Consider the following 27,427-nt stretch of genomic DNA (forward strand, 5'->3'; position numbering starts at 1 on the left):
GGGTTAGTATCCAAAATCTATAAAGAACTTATCAAACTCAACACCCAAAAAACAAAGAATCTAGTGAAGAAATGGGCAAAAGACATGAATGGACACTTCTCCAAGGAAGACATCCAGATGGCCAACCAACACATGAAAAAATGGTTAACATCACTCATCATCAGGGAAATACAAATCAAAACCACAATGAGATACCACCTTACACCTGTCAGAATGGCTAACATTAACAACTCAGGCAACAACAGATGTTGGCGAGGATGTGGAGAAAGAGGATCTCTTTTGCATTGTTGGTGGGAATGCAAGCTGGTGCAGCCACTCTGGAAAACAGTATGGAGGTTCCTCAAAAAACTAAAAATAGAACTACCCTACGACCAGCAATTGCACTACTAGGCATTTATCCACGGGATACAGGTGTGATGATTTGAAAGGACACATGCACCCACATGTTTATAGCAGCACTATCAACAATAGCCAAAGTATGGAAAGACCCCAAATGTCCATCCACAGATGAATGGATAAAGAAGATGTGGTATATATATACAATGGAGTATTACTCAGCAATCAAAAAGAATGAAATCTTGCCATTTGCAACTACATGGATGGAACTGGAGGGTATTATGCTAAGTGAATTTAGTCAGAGAAAGATGAATATCATATGACTTCACTCCTATGAGGACTTTAAGATACAAAACAGATGAACATAAGGTAAGGGAAACAAAAATAATATAAAACCAGGGAGGGGGACAAAACATAAGACACTCTTAAATATGGAGAACAAACAAAGGGTTACTGGAGGGGTTGTGGGGGGGTGGGGAATGGGCTAAACAGGTAAGGGGCATTAAGGAATCTACTCCTGAAATCATTGTTGCACTATATGCTAACTAATTTGGATGTAAGTTTTAAAAAATAAAAATAAAATTAAAAAAAAAAATAAACTAAAAAAAAGTGGATGTTGTGTTAGCAGGCATGAAAAACAACATTAATCTCGTTGTATTATCTTCCATCAGAGCTCTTAGGTGACAAGGTGCATTGTCAATGAGCAGTAATGTTTTGAAAGGAATCTTTTTTTCTTAGCAGTAGCTCTCAATAGTGGGCTTAAAATATTCAGTAAGCCATTGTATAAACAAGCGTACTGTTGTCCAGGTTTGCTATTCCATTTAGAGAACACAGGCAGAGTAAATAAGCATAATTCTTAAGCTCTCTAGGTTTTTTGGAAAGGTAAATGAGCACTGGCTTCAACTTAGAGTCACCAGCTGCATTGGCCCCTAACAAGAGGATCAGTCTGTCCTTTCAAGCTCTGAAGTCAGGCATTGACATCTCCTCTCTAGCTATAAAAGCCTTAGATGGCAACTTCTTCCAATAAAAGGCTGTTTTCATCTACAATGAAAATCTATTGTTTAGTGCAGCCACCTTCATTAATTAATTAATTAACTAGATCTTCTGGATAATTTGCTGCAGGTTCTATATCAGTACTTGCTGCTTCGCCTTGCACTTTTATGTTATGGAGATGGCTTCTTTCTTTAAACCTTACGAACCAACCTCTGCTAGTTTCAAGATATTCTTTTGAGAATAGCTTCCTCATCTTTCTCAGCCTTCAACGAACTGAGGAGAGTCAGGGCTTTGCTCTGGACTAGGCTTTGGCTTAAGGGAATGTTATGGCTAGTTTGATCTTTTTGGTTTTTAACATTTTTATTTTTTATTTATTTCTGAGAAAGAGTGTGAGCGGGGAAGTGGCAGAGAGAGAGGGGAGACACAGAATCCGAACCAGGCTCCAGGCTCTGAGCTGTCAGGACAGAGCCTGACGCAGGGCTCAAACCCATGAACAATGAGATCTTGACCTAAGTCGAAGTCAGATGCTTAACCGACTGAGCCACCCAGACACCCCATGGCTGGTTTGATCTTCTATCCAGACTACTCAAACTTTCTTCATATCAACAATGAGGCTGCTTTGCCTTAACATTTGTGTGTTCACTGAAGTAGCTCTTTTAATTTCCTTCAAGAACTTTGCCTCTGTATTCACCACTTGGCTAACTTTTTGGCACAAGAGGTCTACCTTACAGCCTATCTTGGCTTTCAACATGCCTTCTTCACTAAGCTTAATCACTTCAAGCCTTTGTTTTAATTGTTTTTAATGTTTATTTATTTTTGAGAGAGAGACAGAGACAGAGCACAAATGGGGGAGAGACAGAGAGAGGGAGACAGAATCCTAAGTAGGCTCTAGGCTCTGAGCTGTCTGCACAGAGCCTAACATGGGGCTTGAATTCACAAACCGTGAGATCATGACTTGAGCTGAAGTTGGGTGCTTAACCAACTGGGCTACCCAGGCACCCCTCCAGCCTTTGTTTTAAAGTGAGAGACGTGCAACTCTTCCTTTCACATGAATACTTACAGGCCATTGTAGGGTTATTAATTAACCTAATTTTAATACTATACCTCAGGGAACAGGAAGGCCTGAGGAGAGGTGGGGGAACAGCTAGTCAGTGAAACAGTCAGAATACATATAACATTTGTTAAATTTGCCATCTTATATGGACACAGTTCATGGCACCTCAAAACAATTACAGTAATAACATAAAAGATCACTGATCACAGTTCACTATAACAAATATAACAATAATGAAAAAGTTTGAAATATTGTGAAAATTACCAAAATGTGACACAGACATTAAATGAGCAAATATTGTGGGAAAAATGATACCAGTAGACACAGGGTTGCCACAAGATTTCAATCTGTAAAAAATGCACACTAAAGAAATGTGCAATAAATTAGGCATGCTCATATACGTATGAGAGATTTATTTTAAGGAATTGGCTCATGTGATTGTGGTGCCTGACAAGACCAGTATCTTCAGGGTTGGCCAGCAGACTGGAAACCCAGGGAAGAGTTGCAGTTCAAGTCCAAATGGTCTGTTGGCAGAAGTCCCTTCTTTTCAGGGGATAGTAGTCTTTTCTTTTACGGACTTCAACTGATTGGATGAGGCCCACCCACATCATGGCAGGCAATCTACTCAATTCCACTGATTTTTTTTTTTAATGTTTTCTTTCATTTGTTTTTTTTAAGTAGACTTCACACCTAGGGCAGAGCCCAGCATGGAGCCCAGCACAGGGCTTGAACTCATGACCCTGAGATCAAGACCTGAGCTGGAAAAAAAAAAAAAAAGACCTGAGCTGAGATCAAGAGTCAGACACTTAACTGACTGAGCCACCCAGGCACCCCACAATCCCACAGATTTAAGCGTAAATTTCATCCAAAGACACCTTCACAGAAACATGTAGAATAGTCTTTAGCCTGCCAAGTTGACACATAAAATTATCACAGCCTCATCCTCTGGTTGTCCTCCACATGCACAAAAATTCTGGCTATTTCAAACTACAGGAAACTCTTTCAAAATGTCATGCTATTTCATGCCTCTGGATTTTTACATATGCTATTCCTCCTTTATGGAATACTTTTTTCCTGCTTTTTTACCTTGTAAATTCCTGCTTATTCTTCAAGGCTCAGATGAAATACCACCTTCTCTGCAAAATTCTCTGGCCTACCTCTTACCTCCATCTACGTTATGTGCCCACACCCTCATTCTTTCATTATACCTTCAATAATAGAATTTACTGCACTGAATTACAACTATGTTTTTGTCTTTCTTTTCCACTAGACCCATGAGAGTTTTAACCCCACAGGTATTAAAATTAGGCATTTCTAATTTTTATATTTTCAGCACCTAGCACAGTGCTTGGCATCAGACAGGAGTTCAGTAAGTGCTGTTGAATGAATTAATGGATTATTTTTTTTTTTAATGAAGCAAATTTTGTTAAGAACAAAGTTAAGTAACATATTTAAATGAATTTAAATGGCTCATGTAACTCAAGTAAGGAACCGTATCCACTAAAACACTTTACTGTCCTTAATAATATTTCAAGAATACACATTACAGTGTGCAGTTTGTCTATTAAGATAACTTGTTTATTTAGCTTCTCTAGCTCTGGCTCTGTTTCTGCTGATACGTCTCCCATATTTCTTTAATATTAAATTTCCCAGGCATAACTGGAGGTGTTCTTTAAGTAATATGTATCTCCTTTTCTTAAATAAACCATTTTCAATCACTGAGGAAGGGTGCTGAAGAAACATGTGTCTCAGCATTTCCAGGCTGAACTTAGCTGCTATGTCCCTGCTTCCCAGTGCACACCTCACAGCTTGGCTCAGTCAGGTAAGTCCCACCACCACAAACTCACTGCAGTCCCTCATCAGGCTTCCCTGGGCCTGTCAAAACAAGCTTCTGACTCAGAAGCTATTTATCACCATCAGATCTCTACATTAAAAAAAAATTGTATTCTTATTATAAAAGCAATATATTTTTATTGTACAAAATTCAGAAATGTGGAAAAGCAAACAAATAAAATAAAACCACTTGTAATCACCCAGAGATAATCACTGGTCCTTCCAGGCCTTTTTCTATTTGTGAACATTTTTTTTTCCAAAAAAAAAAAAAAAAAAAAAAAAAGGCATCAAACACTATATCCCAGTGTATAACTTCCCTCATTCTACTTATCAATACATTGTAAATATTTTTCCATGTCACTAAATATTCTATAACATCATTTTTAATGGCTAGTTAACAAGGGTGTTGAACATAATAAGTCACTCATTAGCTTTCTGAGAGCTAAAAGGCAAATGGGATGACCACTGTCACTGATTCTTTGTGCAGGGATACATCCATAACCATCATGGGAAAAGCCACATACATGAAAATGAACAGAAAAAATTGTGAAGTTTTCCCACTGAATGTAAATGAAGAAATAGGCTTTGGTGGCTAGGGGAAAATTGTGAAGAACAAACAGGAGATAAATCAAGATTATTCATGTTTGCTTCTTTGGTCTCCATTCACAACATCATCTATGGAGAGAAACTAGCTGAGACTAAAAGTAAAATAAAGTGTGTCTTCATTCATATTTTGTGTGTTTATTTAGGATCAACACACTGGTTTTGAAAGGATTTGCAGTAATCATTCAATGAGGGTTAAAGGAAAAATAAAACCACAGGAAATATCAAGCAGAGACACTTCCATACACCTGGGATGCACTCTTTTGGATTGTTTGGTCCTGAATATGGCTCTAGATTCTCTAACTATAATGATAGCTATGTTTATTTAGCCCTATCTCTGTGCCAGGCATGTGCTAAGAACTTTATTTCTCAATTAAAGGTAAAAAACAACTCTATGAAGTAGGTATTATAATTTCCATTCTACATATGAAAAAATGGGTTCAGAAAGTTTGGGTGACTTGCCAGTTAGTGAGTGACATAACCAGTTAATGATATGGACAAAATTCAGATCCAGATCTGCCTTCCCAAGCCCTTTCTTCTGTACTACTCTGCAAAGTAACCATCCATGGTGGGCAGAATAATGCCCCACTCACATCCCCACCAAAATGTCCACATCCTAATTCCCTGAAGCTTTGAATACATTACCTTATATGACAAAGGGGAATTAAGGTTGCAAATGGAATTAAGCTTTTAATCAACTGAGTTTAAAATAGGGAGACTAGCCTGGATTATCTGATTGGGCCTAATGTAATCACAAGTGATTAAAAGTGGAAGACAGAGACAGAAAAATCAGAGATGTGACAACAGAAGCAAGGTCAGAGTGATGCAATGTGAGAACTCAGCCTGCTGTTGCTGGTACTGAAGACAGAAGGGGGTCATAAGCCCAGGAATGTGGACAGCCTCTGACAAGCAAGGAAATGGATCCTTCCCTAGATCCTCCAGTAAGGAATACATGCTGCCAATACCATGGTTTTAGTCCAGTGATATCCATACTAGACCTCTGACTTACAAAACTGTAACATAATATTCCTGTAGTTTTAAGCCACCAAGTTTGTGGTAATTTGTTATAGCAGCAAACAAAACTTATACAACCATCATTCTGTGTCTAAAGATCCAATTGTATTCTTAGAAGACCCACACATTTAGTACAAATGTGAACAAAAAAATTGCCTGCATGTAAACCCATGAGTTTTCCTACAAAATAATTTTTGATCTTCTTAAGATCTACAAAAATGTTGGATAAGACTACAAAGTTCTAGGTCAAGTGACATGGATAAGATTATTTTGTCCTAAGATAGAAACTACTTGCTGCTTGCTTGCCCCCTGAAATACTGTCTGAAATGTCGTGTTTTTAAGAACCACATCCTCAGGGCACCTGGGTGGCTCAGTTGGTTTAAGCATCTGACTCTTGATTTTGGCTCAGGTCATGATCTCACAGTTCATGGGATGGAGCCCCATGTTGGGCTCTGCACTGACAGGACGGAGACTGCTTGGGATTCTCTCTCTCCCTCTCTCTTTCTCTCTGCCCCTCCCCAACTTGCATAAATAAATAAATAAATAAATAAACTTAAAATAAATAAATAAACTTAAATAAATAAACTTAAAAAATAAATAAATAAACTTAAATAAATAAATAAACTTAAAAAAAACCCACATCCTCATGGATCATCTAAAAAAGAGTGAATTGGGGCGCCTGGGCGGCTCAGTCGGTTGAGCGTTCGACTTCGGCTCAGGTCATGATCTCACAGTTTGTGAGTTCGAGCCCCGCGTCGGGCTCTGTGCTGACAGCTCGGGGCCTGAAGCCTCCTTCTGATTTTGTGTCTCCCTCTCTCTCTGCCCCTCCCCCACTCATGCTCTGTCTCTCCCTGTCTCAGAAATAAGTAAACATTAAAAAGTTAAAAATAAATAAATAAATAATAGAAAAGTGAATTATAAAACATCTCTTTTTTTAAATTTTTTAAAAATCTTTATTTTTGTGAAAGAGAGAGAGGCACACAGAGTGTGAGCAGGGGAGGAACAGAGAGAGAGGGAGACACAGAATCCAAAGCAGGTTCCAGGATCTGAGCTGTCAGCATAGAGCCCAATGCAGGGCTCGAACTCACAAACTGTAAGATCATGGCCTGAGCCAAAGTTGGATGCTTAACCGAATAAGCCGCCTAGGTGCCCCAATTATAAAACATCTCTTAACGGTTGAGCTAACTGGCCTCCTGGATGTAGTTATTAAATGTTGAATCAAAACTTTGGTTGGATGCTATCAAATAGGATTTTAGATTAATAACCAATATTGGAAAACAAGTCTAACCAATTCTGGAGGCAGCAAATCTGCATTTGAATTATGCCCCTATCATTTTCTACCTGTGCATACATCACCTAATCTTTCTAAACCTCAGTTTCCCCATCTGTAAGATTGGTTGATATTACTGACTTGAAAAGATTATTAATAAGGATTTAATGAAAATATAGATGAAAAGCATCTAGAACAGTTCCTGGCACATAACAGGTGCTCAATAAATACTAGCTTTCTTGTTTCCTATTTGTCAAATACTATGAAGATTTTGACATTAGCATAGAAGAGAGGCTTATTTTCCTCTCTGCTGTTTCTATAGCAAGAAGGTTATTATATACAGGTTATGAATTGCTAGATTAAGAATTTTTTAAGGATAAAATCATACATTCAGGGAAGAATGCCTGGAGGCCCAGCTTGAAATCTGCTCCTCTAGTCCTTCTACAGATTTCAGAAACTTCAGATTCCTTGTATTATATCTCTTTCTGATTTAAAGAATTTCTGTTACTTGTAACTAAACCCTATCTCATACACATATACATTAGCATACCATGTAATGTTTAAAATTGAATCCCATCAATCAAGGAACCTTTTCTGCCTATTCTGCTCTTAACAATACTTATTTTAATACAGATGCTAATAAAGCATTAATATTTTGAAATTTATGGAAAAGTATTCATTCACACATAATGGTGGTCTAATGAATCAAAAACTGAAGATAATGCCTTAAATTATTTTCTTGATGGCATAGGATGATATATAACAGTAATTCATAGCAGACAATTTGTCTACATTTTGATCCTCATGTGGTTATTGTTTGGGGAAAATAGCCTACAATTTACCAAGAAAGCTAGAGTAGATATTTGAAAGAATCAACCAGAATTGGTTGGCAGTCTGGCATAATAATAAGATTTCCTTGAAGATGGGTAGACAGCACTTTGAGCTGATACTGAAGAAATACATGTCAATTATGGTAAATAAGGACTTAGGGTTGCTAATTACAGGACAGAATCTGAATAACTCCTTCAAGCCATTTTCTACTGGGAACGTTTTAAATTTTATGTGATTAGTTAGATAGTTCTCTGGAAATGCAGTTATCAAGATAATTTGATTTCTTTTAACTCCCTTGCACACTCTATCTACTCTCTCAAACACTTTTTTTTTTTTTAAGTAGGCTCCACACCCAGCATGGAGCCCAATGCAGGACTTGAACTCACAACCCTGACATCAAGCCCTGGGATCAAGAGTCAAATGCTTAACCAACTGAACCACCCAGGTGCCCCTCCCCTAAGCATTTCTACTCAAATCTTCATCTAGGCCCACCTAGCAAATTCCATGCCAAGGGGCAAATATTAAAATTCACTCAGGGGGCGCCTGGGTGGCTCAGTTGGTTGATCGTCCGACTTTGGCTCAGGTCATGATCTCACTGTCCGTGAGTTCAAGCCCCGCATTCGGCTCTGTGCTGTCAGTTCAGAGCCTGGACCCTGCTTCGGATTCTGTGTCTCCCTCTCTCTCTGCCCCTCCCCCGCTCATGCTCTGTCTCTCTCTGTCAAAAATAAAAACATTAAAAAAAATTTCACTCAGACCTCTGATTTTTTTTTCAATGTTTATTTATTTTTGACAGAGAGACAGCACAAGCAGGGGAAAGGCTCTGTGCTGACAGCAGAGAGCCCATTGTGGGGCGTGAACTCACGAACAGTGAGATCATGACCTCAGCTGAAGTCAGATGCTTAACCAAATGAGCTACCCAGGTACCCAGACCTCTGATTTTTATTTATTTATTTATTTATTTATTTAATTTTCTAATGTTTATTTTATTTTTGAGCTAGAGAGAGACAGAACGTGAGCAGGAGAGAGCCAAAGAGAGAGGGAGACACAGGATCCAAAGCGGGCTCCAGGCTCTGAGCTGTCAGCACAAAGCCCTAAGTGGGGCTTGAACTCACAAACTGTGAGATCATGACCTGAGTCAAAGTTGGACACTTAACTGACTGAACCACTCAGGTGCCCCCACACCTCTGATTTTTAAAGTGCTCTTTCTGAAAAGGCTCAGAGCCACAGAAAAGTTAGAAGCTGCCATTGTATGACTCCACCTCCTCCCACATTCATGCTGGGCAGAATTTGTCAACACATCCCAAGTGTTCTGGATTGTGCACAGCCTAAGGTGGCTCCTTTAATCTGCCGCATCCACTCCCTCAGCAGATTCAGGTCCATCTAAAGGGAGCATGCCAAAGTCAGGATCTCCTTTGTGGCCCGGGAGTTCCATGAGTAAGAGAGAGAGAGTTCTCATTAATATTTATGTTCCTAGCACACATAACACATTTAATAAATGCTCATAGGGGGAAAAAAAAAAGGTCAGTCCTGAACTGCATTCTACAACTGTTCCTAGAACTCTGTCCCATCTTGCTATCAGTTCTCACAGTCTCACAGCTCTGCTGCTCATTCTACTTCTGTCCTGATTTTACTTTTGAGATCGTCCTCACACTGTTATCTTTGTCATTTAGCTGCAATTTTGACTCTCTGTGCTGGGACACTGGCTCTACATCACTGAGGAATCCTTCATGGTCTGGGTTGCCCTTGAGTCTATGTTGGCCCCATGCTGGCCCAGAATTGTCAGAACAACCCAGCAAGGATTCACCTGGGAGAAGGGACAACGTCTCTGCAGAGTTCTTGGGTTGAGAGAACTTTATTTGTGCTATCTCATTGAAGAGTTTTCAATCTAAAAATAGGAAAGCCCTTGAACCTCATTTTTCATACCTCCTTGTCATTTGAAGCTGATCCTGAACTATCCAGCAAGGAAGAAATAAGGAAATGGCAATAAGATCAGATTGAATGAATGGAGTAAGCATATTCATGGAAAGACTGGCATTAAGTATTTGGAATATAAAAGACCAAAAAATTATTGGTGTTACTATTTTTTCCATTTTCAAAATGTTTTGGTGGCTAGAATAAGCTATACTTTGAATTCCCTTAAGGGCAACAAGTATTAATATATTAGACATAGCTTTATGAAATAAGGGTAGTATCTTCCTTTATTTCAAAACACTTCAGTCATCATCTAAATATTTACCAGAAGTTTTATGACATTTTATTAAACTCTGTGTTAAATATGATTGCTTAATTAGTACTTTTCATTTATACTAGCCAGAAGTGATTACCTCCCACATTTTAGATTTTTTGGAGTAAAAAGATACATTTTTTTAATGTTTCAAAGTTTTTATTTAAATTTTATTTACTTAACATATAGTATATTCATTTCAGTAGAATTTAGTGATCCATCACTTACATACAACACCCAGTGCTTGTCACAAGTGCCCTCCTTAGTACCCATCACCCATTTAGTCCCCCCCCCCACTATCCTCCCCTCCAGCAACTCTGTTATAATTTTAGAATGGACTTTAAATTGGCTATAAACTTGAGTATTTCCCATATGATTTGTAGACATGACTATATGGTGGAAACTCTTTAGGTACCCTAAAAATGTTACTTGGGGGGTTGCTGGGGATGAATTCTGGTCTTTATGTTCACATTATTTACCAGTAAGAAACATCTTGGCTCAAAAATTAGTAGGATATGAAAGTCTTTCATGCTACACATAGGCATCTTGTTCTTGAGGGAAAATAATTTACTTTTAGAGTCTGAGGAATGGCAAATTTGTTGCATTCTGGAATCTGGTATTAGTTCTCTCACCTTGACAGCCCAGCCATTAGATAAGGCTCAGTTCTGTACTACTGGAGCAATAGCTAGCTTTTGTTTCCATAGCCACTGACTGCACCTCCTGACCCTGATAACCATCTTACAAATGCATCTTCTTGCTGAGAAAAATCAAAGGAAGAAAATCTGGGTGGCTCAGTTAATTGTCCAACTCTTGATTTCAGCTCAGGTCATGATCTTGTGGCTTGTGAGACCAAGCCCAACGTCAGGCTCTGCACTGCCAGTCCACAGCCTGCTTGGGATTCTCTCTCTCCTAGCTCTCTGCTCCTCTCCTTCCCCTCAAAATAAGTAAATAAACATTAAAAAACAGAAAGAAAGAAAAATCAAGGGATGAATGTGGAAGAATAAATCCAATTGCCCTGTCACCACTATACTTTGCTGGTGACAGGTCAATGAGGTGACAATTTCTGTGAGGTTCATTCCCTGCAGTGCTAATAAATGCACAACAGCACCAAAATTGCATGACAGCTCACCCATTCCAGGCTAGAAATAGATTTGAGGCACACAGACTCAACGATAAGCTCTTCAGCATGTTAGCTAACATAAGCTCAACAAAGAGATACGTAGGCATGAAAGAAACCTTATTCTGCACTGAAAAGCAGAAGCTGCCCAAGAGGGTGTGGGTTAAGGCTGCTTTGATAGGGCTAAGCCAGGCTGAAGCCAGGGGTATAGCAGGATGGGCTGGGGATGAAGGCTGCCTAATTGAACTAGGAAAGGCAGTGGACACTGGATTCCAAAGGGGGCCCGACTGGGAGGAGCAAGGGAGCTGGGAGGAAGTGAGCTAAGGTGTGGGATATGAGAACATAGGAGAGAGACCTGAGGATTTTTCTGGGCTATGTCAGTCTAAGATATATATCCTAGACAGTTTTTTTTTCCTGGAGAGGAGAAAATTACAGCTAAGAGACTTGGAGATAAGGTGAGGTAAAGAGACAGATTTGATGGGATGGGTGTGGAGTCGGGGCGGGAGATAGAAAGGAGAAATGGGAGAGATGCACCAAACAGGAGGCTTAGCCCAAGTTTGAGCTGGAGACTCTGGACAGTTCTAGGGCAGAAAGTTACTGAAGGGATGCATTGGGGATTATCAACTGTGCAAGAGCTGCTAGGAATCAACAGCTAGCTCTGGGAGGAACAAGTGAGAAAAAGAAAAGAACTAAATAAGAGCAGAAAGTGGAGGGGAAAAGGGGTGGAAAAGGGGAAGTAGGGAAGGGAGTTATCAATCTGGTAGAGCTAAGCTAAACATTCTCTCCTGCCATCAGCTTGGAAGCAACTGCACCTGTTGCTGTGTAGGCAAAACCAAGGTGAGGAGCCTGGTTCCTCTATACTCAATTGTGGTTGATGACTTTAGTAGGCTGTAATGAACTATGCACACCAAGAAAGGAAAAAGTTAACTGAGATTGAAAGAAAGCCTTATTTGGCAGTTTTCAAACAAGCAGGTTGATTTGGCTTGTGTGAAGGCAATGATGCCTGATTTGGAGCAGAGCAATTTATGTTGCACCGTTTTAAAATCCAGTCTGGCACACTCTGATGAATATGTCGGCTGGCAGCTAAGAACTTGCTGGAATGTAAGAGTCTTTCACCATTTATAATCGACACTTCCCTTTCCAGGAAAGAGCTTTTCTAATCTCTGAAGCAGTGGACCTATCAATTTGCATAAACTATGACATTCTCAGTGAACACTGAGAATTTGAACACTGTGAATTTGAAAGATGAATTTATCCTCTACCACTTACTTTTCTACTGTCTTTAAAAAAAAAAGCAGCATCAGTCTGCAGTGAATCAGCACCTTTAAAAATCACTTGTGCTGAGTAAATCTGTTAAGAGTGGCAGGGAGCCATCCTTAGAAGGGGGAGGGGCAGGAATAAAATGATCCTTTTCCATTTTTGTACGTGCCTAAGTGGTTAAACCACCAATTACATTAGATGCTAATTAAATGTAAAACAGATTTTAGGGCTGTTCTGATTTGCTTGAAGTATGAATGCTTGCTTATCCTTCACCTAATTCTCATGAGGAAGTATCAAACAGTCCAGGTGAGTTCAAAGAAGCCTACCAACCCCCCCCCCCCCCCCCCCCCCCCCCCCCCCCCCCCCCCCCCCAGCCCCCCCACCCCCCCCCCAAAAAAAAAAAAAAAAAAAAAAAGGAACACCAAGGATCAACAGAGTCTACTCTCAAATCCCTCAAATGCTACATACACTACCTGGTCACATTTGCCCTGTTCTTGCTGCTGTTTATCCACGAGAAAGCCAAGCCTGAAATCCCTCTTGAGGCTAAGACATATGAAAATGCCACATGAATCAGATCAAAATTTCACAAATTTGGTTTCATTTAATCATATCTGATTCTGCACACTATAGACATCACTCCATGAAATTACATCAGTCATATATACCATATACTATAATTCATTAAACTCAAATAAGAAAAAACAATTAGGAAATGGGACCAGGGGTGCCTGGCTGGCTCACTCAGAAGAGTGTGTGATTCTTGATCTCGGGGTCATGAGTCTGAGCCCCACATTGGGTGTAGAGATTACTTTAAAAAAGAAAAAGAAAGAAAGGGTGACCAAATGTCATCTTGCTCCAAACAGAACCAAAAATCATATTTTGAGTGAAACCTGACAACACCTGGTTGGTTAAGCTGCATACCTAGATTTATTAAAATCACTCCCTTAAATGTCTATTAGAGAACACACACACATATTTATAATACTACTGCAAAGTTGAAAAGAGACTTTGCAAAGTCTCATCATTAGCAGAGACGCTGTATATGAAGGACAAGCATAGTATAATCTATCTCAGTAAGAGTTACTTTTACCAGCAACATGTATCAAAATTTTAAATGTGTGTACTCTTTGACCCAGGAATGCCATTTATAGGAATATATCCTAAGGAGATAACTAGTGAAATATATAAAGATGGCATGCAAGGATATTCATCATGGCTTTCTTTACACAATAAAAAAAAAATTGAAAATAGCCTCATTAACCTTTAATGGGGGACTGGCTAAATGAAAACATCAATGCAATATTATGCAGTCATCCAAAAAGAGAATATATGCATACCTGATGACATAAAAAAAAAAACAACTTCATGTCACATTGCTAGTAAAAAAAAAAAAAGGCATAAAAAACTATTCATAGTATGATTTTTTAAAATATAAAACAATTTATACTGTGGATGGTAGAACTTCAATTTTTTGGTACTTAATACTTTTTAAAAATTTTTCTAAGTATGTGTTTACTTCAAAACCGGGGTGTAGGGGGATCAAGCTATTTTCATCAGAGAAAAAAAAATCATTATTCTATATTTCAGTCAGACCAGAATAGTCACCGAGAAAGCCAAATGTAGCTCTTGTGTGTCTGTCTGTACCTTCTGTTGGAAGCAAAACTGTGGATAAACAGTATCACAGAATTTGAATGGATAGTGTCTAGAATACAAACCAAAACAGAAGTGAAACACTACATAAACTTAGGAGGATGCCTTTATCATACATAGTGTTTGAAAGTAATTCATTGTGCACATTTGTGTGTCTATTACCATATTTTCATGGCTAACAAAAAATAATGATGATTCCAAATGGCAACAAATAATATAACTACCATTGGTTTTTTTTTTTACATAAGTTACCACTCCATAAGTCTTTGTGTTGGGGAAATCTGACCTGAACAGATGGACCTCATGCTGTTTTCTAAAACATAAACAGATTTCTGATCTTCTGGACCAGGAAATGAAGTCAGCACTAAAACAACAGACACTATCATCCATCTCCTAAATTCAACTTCAATTTCAATTTAAGAAGCTCCTAATAAAAGCAATATTTTCCTCTTTAGAAAGTGATAAGTTTTTGTCTTAATGGAATGTGTTCTTGACATAGTAACAAAACATAGTGAGAGATTAGTGGCACTGGAGATAGTGGTTGACTGAACCCTGAACCAAACCAATTTTGGAGAATTCCTTCATTGTGGTTTTTGGCCGGTGGTAGCATTTGGCTGTCTCCACCCTTCATTTTCCAAGTTTCTCACAGAAGGGGCATCCCTGAGGACTGCCACTCTACTAGGTTAAATCTTCATCTCATTAGCTAAAGGGCCCTTTTTCCTTACAACATCTTCACAGGAGCATTTTCACAAATAGATGCCCTTGGAGACTCAAAAAAGGACTCTCTGTCAAGTAATTAGCAGCGTGTCAGAGTTTTTGGGGTTTTTTTCCTGCTCTACCACTTTCCAGCTTTGTGACTTAAGGCTGTGAGGAGGCTGGTGGGGCCAGCAGGAAAGAGTCTGAGGAGGAGTTGGGGCCAAGGAGGTGGCCCATGAGGCCAGGGTATTGGTTATATAACAGGAGAATGAACAAATAATTAAATATTGAGGATAATGGGGGCCAAATTTCTCATCATCAGAAAGGAAATTACAAATAGACTGGAATGAAGCCTGTGGTATTTAGTGGAGTTGGAGATATTAGACTAAACTCATGGGTTTTAATATAAGTAGATGAAGAGATATAGAAATAGATATAGATGCATGTGTTTATGTGTTTGTAAGTTTCCTGGCTTGGTCTGCTAGGATGGTCTAAAAGTGATGACACCCCAGTGTTAATAAACACACCTAGCACCTAGATCTTGCATTGTCTACTAAAAGGAACCATGGCTTCCTGAAGAAATAGCTTTTGAAATGACTGCAATGGTTGCGTAAGAAAAGTACAAGACAAGCCTGAAACATCTTACACCAGAAAGTACTCCAAGATTAAAATAAGAGATGTCAAAAGAACCCAAGAACCAGCTTGAGTGAGATTTGAATGGCCAAATCTCTGACCATTTATTTTAGCACTGAAATCAATAATGACAGTCTGTTATAACCCATTGAATAAAACAGAAATCTACAAATTATGCTGGTGTAAATAAGTGAATTAATAAATAAATAAAAAGGAAGAAGAGAAAACTCTTCCTTATATAATAAAATATCAACTAATGAATAAAAAATAAATGTTGGGGGCACCTGGGTGGCTCAGCCAGTTAAGCAACTGACTCTTGATTTCAGCTCAGGTCTTGATCTCAGGGTAGTGAGTTCAAGCCCTGCATTGGGCTCCACACTGGGCATGAAGCCTACTTAAAAATAAGTAAATAAATAAAAATAAAAATTGCAAGTACTGTTTCTACTGAATGCATAGGGCTTTTGCACCATCATACAGTTGAAAAATTATAAGTCAAATCATTTTTAAGTCAGGGACCATCTGTATATCCTCTACTGCATCTCCAGTGGACAGACAGCATTGACGCTGTTTGAACACCTACAATGACAGGAAGCTCACTCCTTCCCAAGGCAGCCACCTGGGAGTCATACTGATCGCTAGAAAATTATTTTTTTAACATTGTGTCAGAATCTTTCTCCATATAATTTCCAGAGGCTGTACCTATGTATTTCCTCTGGGGTCACTGATCAATTCCATCTTCCACATGACAACATTTCAATATCAGGAACTATTTCCTGCCTTCTACCTTCCCTATTGCAAGTCCCCCATTATGAGTTTTCTCCAAACTGAAAACCTCTTTTTTTTTTCAATTATTTCATGTGTAACCATGGTTTTCAGTCCTCTCACCATCTTAACCACTCTTCTCTGAACATACACCAGGTTTTTATAATCTCTCCTATTCAGGAGACTCTGTTTCTATGGGGGCAGCCTGAGATCACACCAGGTATTCTGGCAGCCTCGTGCATTCATATTTATTCCTTCATTCAGTCAATATTTACTGAGTGCCTATGACGTGGAAGGCACTAGTATAAGACATTATGAGAGATAAGATTAGGAAGACACAAGCTTTCTCTTAAAATGCATGTTAGTTTGGGAGAAACAATATATAGTTACAAATGCCACAAAACAGACACAGAAACTTCTATACACAGTAAAAGGAAGGAACATCAGAGTTAGACCAGAGTCTAACATCAGAGTACTAAAGGACAATGCTAAAGTCATGACAATGCCACACTAGGCCTATTTTGTTTTGGGATAGTAAGAGAATTGATAAAAAGCAGAAGGTTGGGGTTTATTTAAGCTACATTAAAAGAGAAAATTCCAAATTAAGAGAATTATCATACAGATCCAGAAGACACAAAAAGTTTATATAGTCCATTTTGCCATTGAAAACTCTGACAAAAGAATCAAAAATCATTTGTCCAGAGTGATTTACATGCAGCTCTATAAAGGCAAAATAAATAAACTAGACTACTATAGGCTTATACCAAGTGCTTTACATGTAATGTTTTACTTAATCCCACAACAACCCTAACAAGGTAGGCACTAATATTATTTGCTCTTTTTTTTTTTTAATTTTTTTTTAACGTTTATTTATTTTTGAGACAGAGAGAGACAGAGCATGAACGGGGGAGGGGCAGAGAGAGAGGGAGACACAGAATCTGAAACAGGCTTCAGGCTCTGAGCTGTCAGCACAGAGCCTGACGCGGGGCTCGAACTCACGGACCGTGAGATCCTGACCTGAGCTGAAGTCAGACGCTTAACCGACCAAGCCACCCAGGCGCCCCTATTATTTGCTCTTAAAAAAAAAAAAATTAAGTGAACCTCAGCCAGGTACAGTGACTTGCCCAAGCTTCCAAAGGTGCTAAACATGACAGCCAGGCCTCACATCCAAACCCTCAGCTTCCAGCCCAACTTGAGGCCATCAACCCCACAAAGCAATCTCTGGCGAATCTCTAAACACAAACTCACAATGCTCCTGGTGAGTTAATTGGAGAAGCCTCTCAGTAACCAATTGTTCCTCCCTGTGTTTTTTTTTTTTAAATTTTTTTTTTCAACGTTTTTTTTTTATTTTTGGGACAGAGAGAGACAGAGCATGAACGGGGGAGGAGCAGAGAGAGAGGGAGACACAGAATCGGAAACAGGCTCCAGGCTCCGAGCCATCAGCCCAGAGCCTGACGCGGGGCTCGAACTCACGGACCGCGAGATCGTGACCTAGCTGAAGTCGGACGCTCAACCAACTGCGCCACCCAGGCGCCCCCCTCCCTGTGTTTAAGAACACTTTAGGTGCACCTGGGTAGCTCAGTCGGTTAGGTGTCTGACTTCGGCTCAGGTCATGATCTCATGGTTTGTGGGTTCGAGCCCCATGCCGGGCTCTGTGCTGCCAGCTCAGAGTCTGGAGCCTGCTTTGGATTCTGTCTCCTTCTCTCTTTGTCCCTCCCCTGCTTGTGCGTTCTCTCTCTCAAAAATTAATAAACATTTTAAAAAATTAAAAAAAAAAAACACTTTCTACTGGGGGCACCTGGGCAGCTAAGTTGGTTGAGTATCCAACTCTTGGTTTGGGCTCAGGTCTATGGTCCCATAGTCATGGGATCAAACTCTGCGTTGGGCTCCATGCTCAGCATGGACCCTGCTTGGGATTCCCCCCCTCTCTCTCCCCTCTGCCCCTCTCCCTTGCTCACACTCTCTCTCTCTCTCAAAAAAAAAAAAAAAATTAAAAAGAAAACACACTTTCTACAGGACTCTGTTAGAGTCCTTGCCATATGGTATTGCTGTGAGTTGCATATGTAACTTATGAATTATATAATCACCAATAAAGTGTTACTGTTCCAAGAACTCAACAAATGTTGGGAGTCCTCTGGCATAGCTGGCCTGCTTTGCAGAAAGTCACCCTCTTAGCAGAGACTTCTAATACTGGATCTGATTAGTTGTGGCGCTGAGCTTTGGTAATCATACTCCTGCAACCTGACTCTATCTTCTATCTCCTAACCCTAATTTAAGGGAATCCAAGAAGTAATGTGAGTATCTGGCTTTGGTTCACCACCACCCTCAGAAGCCTTACCATTGGGATTCTCACTCCCATTTAGAACAATGGCTCAGCTAGAGTTACACAGAGACCAGGGCAAAATAAATGGGAAATTACCTAATATTTCTTCGTTCCTTCGTCAAGTTCTTAAAGTCAAAGTTCAGTAAATCTGCTAATATTTTGGGATCTTAGATAAAAGTAAAGAGATACAAACCAAGTGATTTTGATACAGTCAGAAAATGATTAAATGAACTTCAGTAAAGATGACAGGTATATGAATTAAGTTCCTATATAATTTTAACTATGAAATAGTGTTAAGTGCCCATTGATCACATACAATTCTATTACAGCAATGACTGTAAGAGAAACCAGAATTAATAAACAATCTAACCTGTGTAATGGTATATAAGCCAAAATTTTAAAATTATATATGTATATTAAAATTTATAGGGCAAAATAAACTTTTGGTCCTCAGAAGAAAAAAAAAAAACTGTGACCTCAACTTATCTCTGACATTTCCTACCAAATAGAAGGCTATTTCCTGTGTCTAGACTAGAAGGTAGATGGATGAAAAGTAAGAAAGGAGAGATACTACAGTGATCATCATTTTCCTTTCCATACCTAAGCCGGGAGCCAGCAGACAGTGACTGTTCATGTAACACTTTAGTTACTTGGAGAATCATTACTAAGGGCAGGATGGAAAAAAAAATATGTGTGGTGATAATAAGGGTACTTTGCCTGATTTTACAATCAAAATAATGCAGGAGAAACATGAAATAAGAAGGAAGATATAGTAGTGGCCCATAACATCCTGGAACTATGATTTATCAGAGTGTTTAAGAAATACCATCCATAGTGCAAGGTGGCCTCACCAAGGAAGATGAAACAAGACTCTCATTGCCAATGAAGTGCTTAAAAGCATTCAGGGGCACCTGTGTGGTTCAGTCAGTTCAGCGTCCAACTCTTGATTTCCTTTGGCTTGGGTTATGATCTCACAGTTTCATGGGTTTGAGCCTGGAGCCTGTTTGGGATTCTCCTTCTTTATCTGCCTCTCCCCTGCTCGGGCTCTCTCTGTCTCTCTCAAAATAAATGAATGAATGAATGAATGAATGAATGAATAAAATAAACGTGAAAAGGGGTGCCTGGGTGGCTCAGTCAGTTAAGTGTCCAACTTCAGCTCAGGTCATGATCTCATAGCTCCTGAGTTTGAGCCCTAAGTCAGGCTCTGTGCCGACAGCTCAGACCCTGGAGCCTGCTTTGGATTCTGTGTCTCCCTCTCTCTCTGCCCCTCCCCCACTCACACTCTGTCTCTCAAAAAATAAATAAAAACATTAAAAAACTTTTAATAAAAAGTTAAAAATGTATTATAAAAAAATAAGCTTAAAAAAAGTGTTCAGAATAAAAGGCTTGGTTAGTTAGAGTATGATTAATGACATCATCTTTTCCTCACCAACAAATTCCAATGCCAAACTGGAAAATTATATTTCTACTCAGGTCACCAGGAGGCAAAGACTCTTCAAGCATCTAATAATCGGGGGTGGGAGGTGTGTCTAATCCTCATGATAACCACAAACTGTCAGATTGCTAGATAGGTCAACAACTGCTGAGATTAGCTAGGTCTGAAGCATGGATAGCAAAGCTATCCAAGTTAAAAGGTACTGGAGAATTCAGCTATTCACACCTGAATTAAAATATTTTGAACCTTACAAAAACTCCAATCAAACTTAAATTTAATAATTGAATTATTTACATCTTTACATTTTCTCATTAATTTTGTGTCTTTGAAAATACTCTAATTTATGTAAGAATATGGAAAAAGGTATGATTAATCAATCTCCCTGCCAGTCTCCCAAATACTATTTTCTCTTGTGACTGAATTCACTAACTCCCATTTCTATTAGGTAAAGCAAAAATGTTAACCATATTAGTTAAATGAAACCAGTGTGTGACCATTGCCCCTCTTCAGGTTGCTTGGCCCCTCTACTTACAGCTACCCACCTCTTGGCTGGAGCTGATTGATAGATCTACCAACACAAATAAACAAAACTTAATAAATCCTATTTAGAAACAGAATTGGTGATATCTAAATATAATATGGTTTTAAGTGCTACTCCTTTGAAAATTTAATTGTGCTCTTTCCCTCACCAGAGAATATTTTTATAATCTTGGGTTGGGGAACTAGAATAGTGTTCTCAGTGTAACACCAAGGTGAAAAATCACAAAGAAAAAATGGACTGGTTTGACTCCATGAAAATTTAAATCATCTGTGCAAAAAAAGAAACCATAAAAAAATTTAAATGATTAATTAAAAACAACAATAGCAACAAAGGGTTAACATCTTTCATACAAGATGGGCTCTTAAAAACTCAAAAAAAATTGCACAAAGCCCATGAATAGGCAATTCACACAAAAAAATACACATAACCAATAGACATATGGAAAGATGCATATATGCACATTTCTATAAAAGAAAAACAAGAATTTAAAAAAGAGTGAGATACCTGTTTTGCCTCTTAGGTGAGTAAAATAGGAAAAGCTGATTATCTCTGGCGTGAATGAAGAATCTAGAACATCATGCACTATTTTTGCAGGGCAAATTGTTATAAGAATTTTGGAGAATAGACAATATGCACCAAAATGTTAATTTTGCACCAAAAGTATTAATTCTCTAGCCTATAAATTTCATTTAAGAATTTATCCTAAGGAAGGAATATCATTACACAGATGTATATTAAAAGAATATTCAATATGGCACTGTTTTTATTATGCAAAAGTTGTAAATAATCTGAACTTAAATAGGATGTTGATTAATTCAATACTTACATGTATCAGATAAGAACATATCTATAGCTGTGTGGAAAAAATACCAGAAAAATAGATACAGTATGATTCTATTTATGATACACCAAATTTAACATGCACATTTTTTCACATTCGTAAAATTAAAATGCATCTTACAATTGACAGCATCTTGGGGCGCCTGAGTGGTTCAGTGGCTTAAGCGTCTGACTTCGCCTAGGTCATGATCTCCCGGTTCATGAGTTCAAGCCCTGCGTCAGGCTCTGTATCGACAGCACAGAGCCTGAAGCATGCTTTGGATTCTGTGTCTCCCTCTCTCTCTGCCCCTCCCCCACTCATGCTCTGTCTCTCTCTCTCTCTTTCTCAAAGACAAATAAACATTAGGGCACCTGGGTGGCTCAGTTGGTTAGGTGTCCAACTTCAGCTCAGGTCCTGATCTCACAGCTCGTGAGTTCGAGCCCCGCGTCGGGCTCTGTGCTGACAGCTCAGAGCCTGGATCCTGCTTCGGATTCTGTGTCTCCCTCTCTCTCTGTCCCTCCCCTGCTCAAACTCTGTCTCTCTCTCTCAAAAATAAATAAACATTAAAAAAAAACTGTAATTAAAAAAAAACAATTGACAACATCTTACATTCAATGAAATGTATCATTATTTATAAATTTAATAATCTGGAAGTCTGTATTCCAAACCAATATGCATAGTTACCTGTGGAGAATGTCTTACTAGAGGGTTTTATTTTCTATTTTGATGTTGATCTCATTTTTTATAATCAGCTACATCTTAGGATTATTCCATAATAACAATAAAATTATTTCCATTTTGCTGTTCTAAAAGGTTTTTAAATCCCAGGAAAAAAATAATACAGAATAGCTCATCAATGCTCCAATAACCAATCTTTTGTTATTTGGAAAAAAGTTATTTTGATCCATGACAGATACCAAAAAATAGTAATTTTTTAAAAATTTTTAAGGTATTTGACCAAACTTATGTGTGCACATTCTTATGAATTTCAATGACATCAATTCTTAATTTGGCTAAAAAGTAGACTTTGTCATATTTTCCTTCTTATACAAAAAACAAAATACAAAAAGAATAGCTCCTTTTTTAAAAGATTGCATACTAACAGTTTAAAAATACTACAGGGGCGCCTGGGGGGTTCAGTCAGTTAAGCATCAGACTTTGGGTCAGGTCATGATCTCATGGTTTGTGAGTTCTGTGCTGACAGCTCAGAGCCTGCAGTCTGCTTTGGATTCTGTGTCTCTCTCCTCCTCACCCACTAGTGCTCTATCTTTGTCTGTCTTTCAAAAATAAATAAACTATTTATTTATTTATTTATTTATTTATTTATTTTTATTTTAATGTTTATTCTTGAGAAAGAGAGAAAGAGACAGAGAGAGCATAAGCAGGGGAGGGACAGAGAGAGAGGGACACACAGAGTCCGAAGCAGGCTCCAGTTTCTGAGCTGTTAGCACAGAGCCTGACGGGGCTCGAACTCACAAGCCGTGAGATCATGACCTGAGCCGAAGTTGGACACTTAACCAACTGAGCCACCCAGGCACCCCCTAAAAATAAATAAACATTAAAAAAAATGTTTTTAAATACTACAGACTAGGGGCAGAAGCGTCTGACTCTTGATTTCAGCTCAGGTCATGATCCCAGGGTTGTGGGATTCTCTCTCATAGGGCCCCTGGGTGGCTCAGCTGGTTAAGCGTCTGTTGATTTCGGCTCAGGTCATGATTTCATGGTTCATTAGTATGAGCCCCGAATTGGACTCTGCGCTGACAGCCTGTTTGGGATTCTCTCTCTCCCTCTATCTGCAACCCTGCCCCTCTCAAAATAAATACATAAACTTAAAAAAAAAAAAAAAGATTCTCTCTCTCTCTTCCCCCTTTGGCCCTCTCCCTGGCTTGCTTTCGGTCTCTCTCTCTCAAATAATAATAATAATAATAATAATCATACAGACTAAAAAGCATTTTAAGGAAAAACACTTTCATTAAGTATCTAGAAATTAAATACATCATGTTAAAGAGCTCAAACTGAGTAATATGTTACTCCTCATAGAGGACATGTGCATATGTGAGTTAAAAATAAAGAACTACTTCTTACGAAGCTATCGTCAATAGAATTTTACATTTAGCAATTAATTTACTAAAAAGGAAGTATAACCTAGAGTCTAAAATATAATCTTTTATAAAACCATAAAATATGGCAGATTATCTTTTAATACAGAAAAGTGAATACTGATATAAATGCCAGAAATTAAAAGAAAATAATATGTGTATATATACTGTGTATATATAGTGTATATATATATGACTACATAAAAATTAAAATTTTCTATGGCAGCTTAAATACCATAAACAAAGTTTAAAAATAAAAAAATCAAGAAAAAATTGCAACATATGTAACAAAGTCCTCATTATACAAAGAGCTCCTACAAACAAGAAAAAATACAAGCACACCAATAGAAAAATAAGGCTGGAAACTCACAGAAGAAACAATAAGCATGACCTATACAAACATATGGAAAATATGTTCTTTTTGGCCTATCCAATTGGAAAATACTTTTAAAAGAGTGATAAAACCTAATAACCTAATTTTGGTGATAGTGTGAGGATACCAACATTCTAATTCAGTATTTATAGTGATATACACTAATACACAGTTTCTGTAGCACAATCTGGAAATAGTGTTCTTCCAATACATATTTCATGAATACTTATATATCTAGCATTGTTGTAGATGCTGAGAACATGATAAAGAATGAAACAGGCAAAAGAGGAGACAGGAAATTACTGAACAAATAAATGAACAAATCAATGTGTTTAACTGACACATGTGTTAACCCAATGTGTTAACCCATTGAACTGACAATTTCACTTCTAGGAATTTGTTCTAAGAGTAGAACAAAACAAGTGCACAAATGTTTGACCAAATATGTTATTTGCAGAGGTGCCTGAGTAGCTCAGTCAGTTAAGCATCTGACTCTTGATTTTGGCTTGGGTCATGATCTCATAGTCAAGCCCAGTGGGTGTCAGGCTCTGTGCTGGGCCTGGTGCCTGCCTAAGATTCTTTCTCTCCCTCTCCCTGTACTTCTCCCCGCTTGTGCTTTCTGTCAAGAAAGAAAGAAAGAAAGAAAGAAAGAAAGAAAGAAAGAAGTAAAAACAAATATGTTATTTGCAGAGCTGTCTGTAATAGCATAAAACTGGAAATACATAAATATTCATAATTATGGCATTGTTTAAATCAATAAATTATGTTCTATCCACATAGTGCAATATTATGCAACCCTTAAGAATGATGACCTAGTTTTTATATGTATTGTTTTGAAAGATATTGGTGATAAATTTTATAATGCAAATGCAACCAACAGAAGATTGATCCATTTAAAATGCATGTATGTTCACCTAAAAGAAAATCTGTTTACAATGGTTTTCTCTGGTTTCTCTGGTTTTATGCATTCCTCTACTACCTAAATATCTTACAATAAGCATACATTTTATGAGAGAAAAATCATAGATATTGATGTTTTAAAAAATACATTATATAATCTTTATTGAGTCCACAAAGTATATACCACCAGTATATTTGAAATTGTCAGCATTATGACACATCTTAGTCATATTTTCTTCAGATTACAGCTTTCCGTATGATGTTATCTAGCTATTGTTCTCTATTAAATTTTTCATTAATTCTTTTTTTAAACTTCCCTTAAGAACATTTTTTGTATATCAACTTTACATCTTTTTAGACTATCTTTGTTTCAAATTAAAATATGCATAAACACTTAATTGCTCAGCATAATACCAAACACTTTAATCCACAGGCTCTGTACTTTGGAACAGATGATTATGAAAATGGTTCTGCAGAGTTGAGAAACACCAGAGATGTCAGAAAATAAAGATGGATTACAAAAAAGCTCTGGGAAAAAAATGTAACTTGCAGCGTGCGATGGCATTGAAAACAGTAAGTGTATTTACATGTGCATTGTATTTGCGTGCATATACACCTACTTGAATCCTACAGATGCATACGTGAGAGTTCATGTTTAAGGTCGCCGTGAGTACTTGCATGTAAGTAATCAAACCTGTTACACAAATGCTTTATCTGCATCCACAAAAGGGAGCTACATTTGCCTTCACCTTATCTTCAGGAAACCAGCATTTAACCCATCTACAAAGGGATTCAGTGTCGGCCAGGCTCCACTCTGGCACCTGCTTTGGAGATGGGCTATTTTTGGCAAAGGTGCAGAGTACAAGGGTACAGGAAGCCCTAGCCCGAGAAGTGAGCCAACGAAGGCGCTTGAGGCACTTACTTCAGCACCAAGGACACGGGCAACCCCAATCAAAGTCCTTTAAGGCAGAATTGCCAGCGGAAACCGCCTCTCTCCAGTCGCCCCCAGCCCACTCCGCCCAGTGCGTCACTATCTCCGGACCCTCAATCGTCACCCGGAGGCAGTCTTTCCGTCTCGCTCTTCGCCAAACCCCGCGAAAGCCTGGATGGAGATGCAGGGCTCCACTCGCCCCAACACGAGTCTCCTTCCGGCTGGACCGCGCGACCCTTCCATCCTCTTCCTCCTCTCAAAAGAGGCCAAACGGGCGCAGTGTGGAAATTCTTCAGCGCCCAGAGGCCGGTCAGGGAGGGTTCGTGGTTCCCTCCCCGGAGCTGAGCAAGCTGAATGGACTTGCCCTGCTCCTCTAGCCAGCACACCTGGCCATAGCCCGCCCTTCCTCCAACTACGCCTTGCCTTCGCCTTTCGTTGTGGAAAAATTTCTACAAGCCATCTATTCTCCACGAAAATTTCAACCCATATGGACTGGCATTCCAGAATCACACACATAAGAGAAGAAAGAAAACTACCAATTCTTGGCTGTTTCTAAAACCATTCAGCATTTTTTAAAGTTTGGGTTTGAAACTGATCTCATGACGCCACAGGGACTCACTTGGGTGGGCTCCCGGGCCAGAGGAAAGCAACTACCCTAGCCTTTATCATGGAGGTTGGGGAAGGGCCCAATAGGTGCGACGGTGGCAGAACACGGGGGGCTCAGGGGCCCTAGCTGACGCTGACCCCGGCTGACCCCGTGTCCCGGTTCTCCAGGAGAGCAGTGAGGGGACCGCGGCCTTTCTGACGTCCAACAGAGCCCCATACGAAGGTTGTGAAGGAGGGCGGGGTGCCTCGCCCTGGGCCCCGCCCAACCCCAAAAGAGGGGCTCTGCCCCCTAGGTACCATGGCTAAAAGTGGGTGTATGGGGTTCGGGGTCGGCTCTCACTCCTTTCGGGTGGGGCGGCCTGGCAGGCAGCGTCAAGGTGCAAATCTGCCGCTGCCGCCTGGCTCCGGGCCCGGTTACCTTCGTTTCACTGCGAAGAAGGGGCGCGCGGCGCTCCGGCCCGGGATGCCCGCTACCGCGAGCCTAGTCCAGCCTCTAGGACGGCTGTGTCCGCCGCGCGCTTCGCCAGGAAAAAACGTGGCCAGGGCCGCTGAGGCCGCCAGGCGGGGAGTGGAGAGGGGCGCCGCGGTGCAGACACTGCGCCTGCGCTCTCTGCTGCCCACTCCCCAGCCCCCAACGCGGCCAGGGCCCGAGCTGAAGACCGCCGGGACGCCCAGGATTTGTGCCTGAGCTGCGCGACTTCCCCTACCCGCGCGATGGGAGGGTCCAAGGCGCCGGGAAACTGCCTGCCCCGGACCCCTTTAGCCCACGCCCTTGGAGACGGCAGGATTGAAGCAATCGCTCGTCAGCTGGGATGACGTGGTCTTCTGGAAGGGGGCAGGGAGGCAGCCTCGGTCCATTTCCACCCATCTGTTTGTGTTTAGAAGTAGCTAGTCGATGCCTCGGTATTTAAAAAATATGTCTAGCGTCGGTAAATCGTGGTCGGGAAAGGGCTTTGGGCATCCCTGAGTCCACCTGGCATTTTACCGATGAGATCTCTGACATAAGGGTCTTGACACTGCTGAGCTGGTTCCTGGACTCACGTTTATACACCCCATCCCGTGCGAAATGAATATAGTCTCTTGGAAACATACCTAGTCATAAAAGCAATGGTCTAGATGGGTC

The 27,427-nt window shown here is 39.6% G+C and overlaps 1 protein-coding gene across 1 annotated transcript in view; it reads right to left on the minus strand.

The window, feature by feature from the left end:
* SLC35G2 (solute carrier family 35 member G2) overlaps nucleotides 1–27,054 on the minus strand; it is a 44,990-nt gene extending 17,936 nt beyond the window's left edge. Inside the window, exon 1 of the mRNA XM_049628790.1 lies at nucleotides 26,723–27,054. The gene's annotated coding sequence lies outside the window, so the exon portion shown is untranslated. The remainder of the gene's footprint in view (nucleotides 1–26,722) is intronic.
* Between the last annotated feature and the right edge of the window lie 373 nt (nucleotides 27,055–27,427).

Source organism: Panthera uncia, chromosome C2 (assembly GCF_023721935.1).
Source record: "Panthera uncia isolate 11264 chromosome C2, Puncia_PCG_1.0, whole genome shotgun sequence".
Taxonomy (NCBI): domain Eukaryota; kingdom Metazoa; phylum Chordata; class Mammalia; order Carnivora; family Felidae; genus Panthera; species Panthera uncia.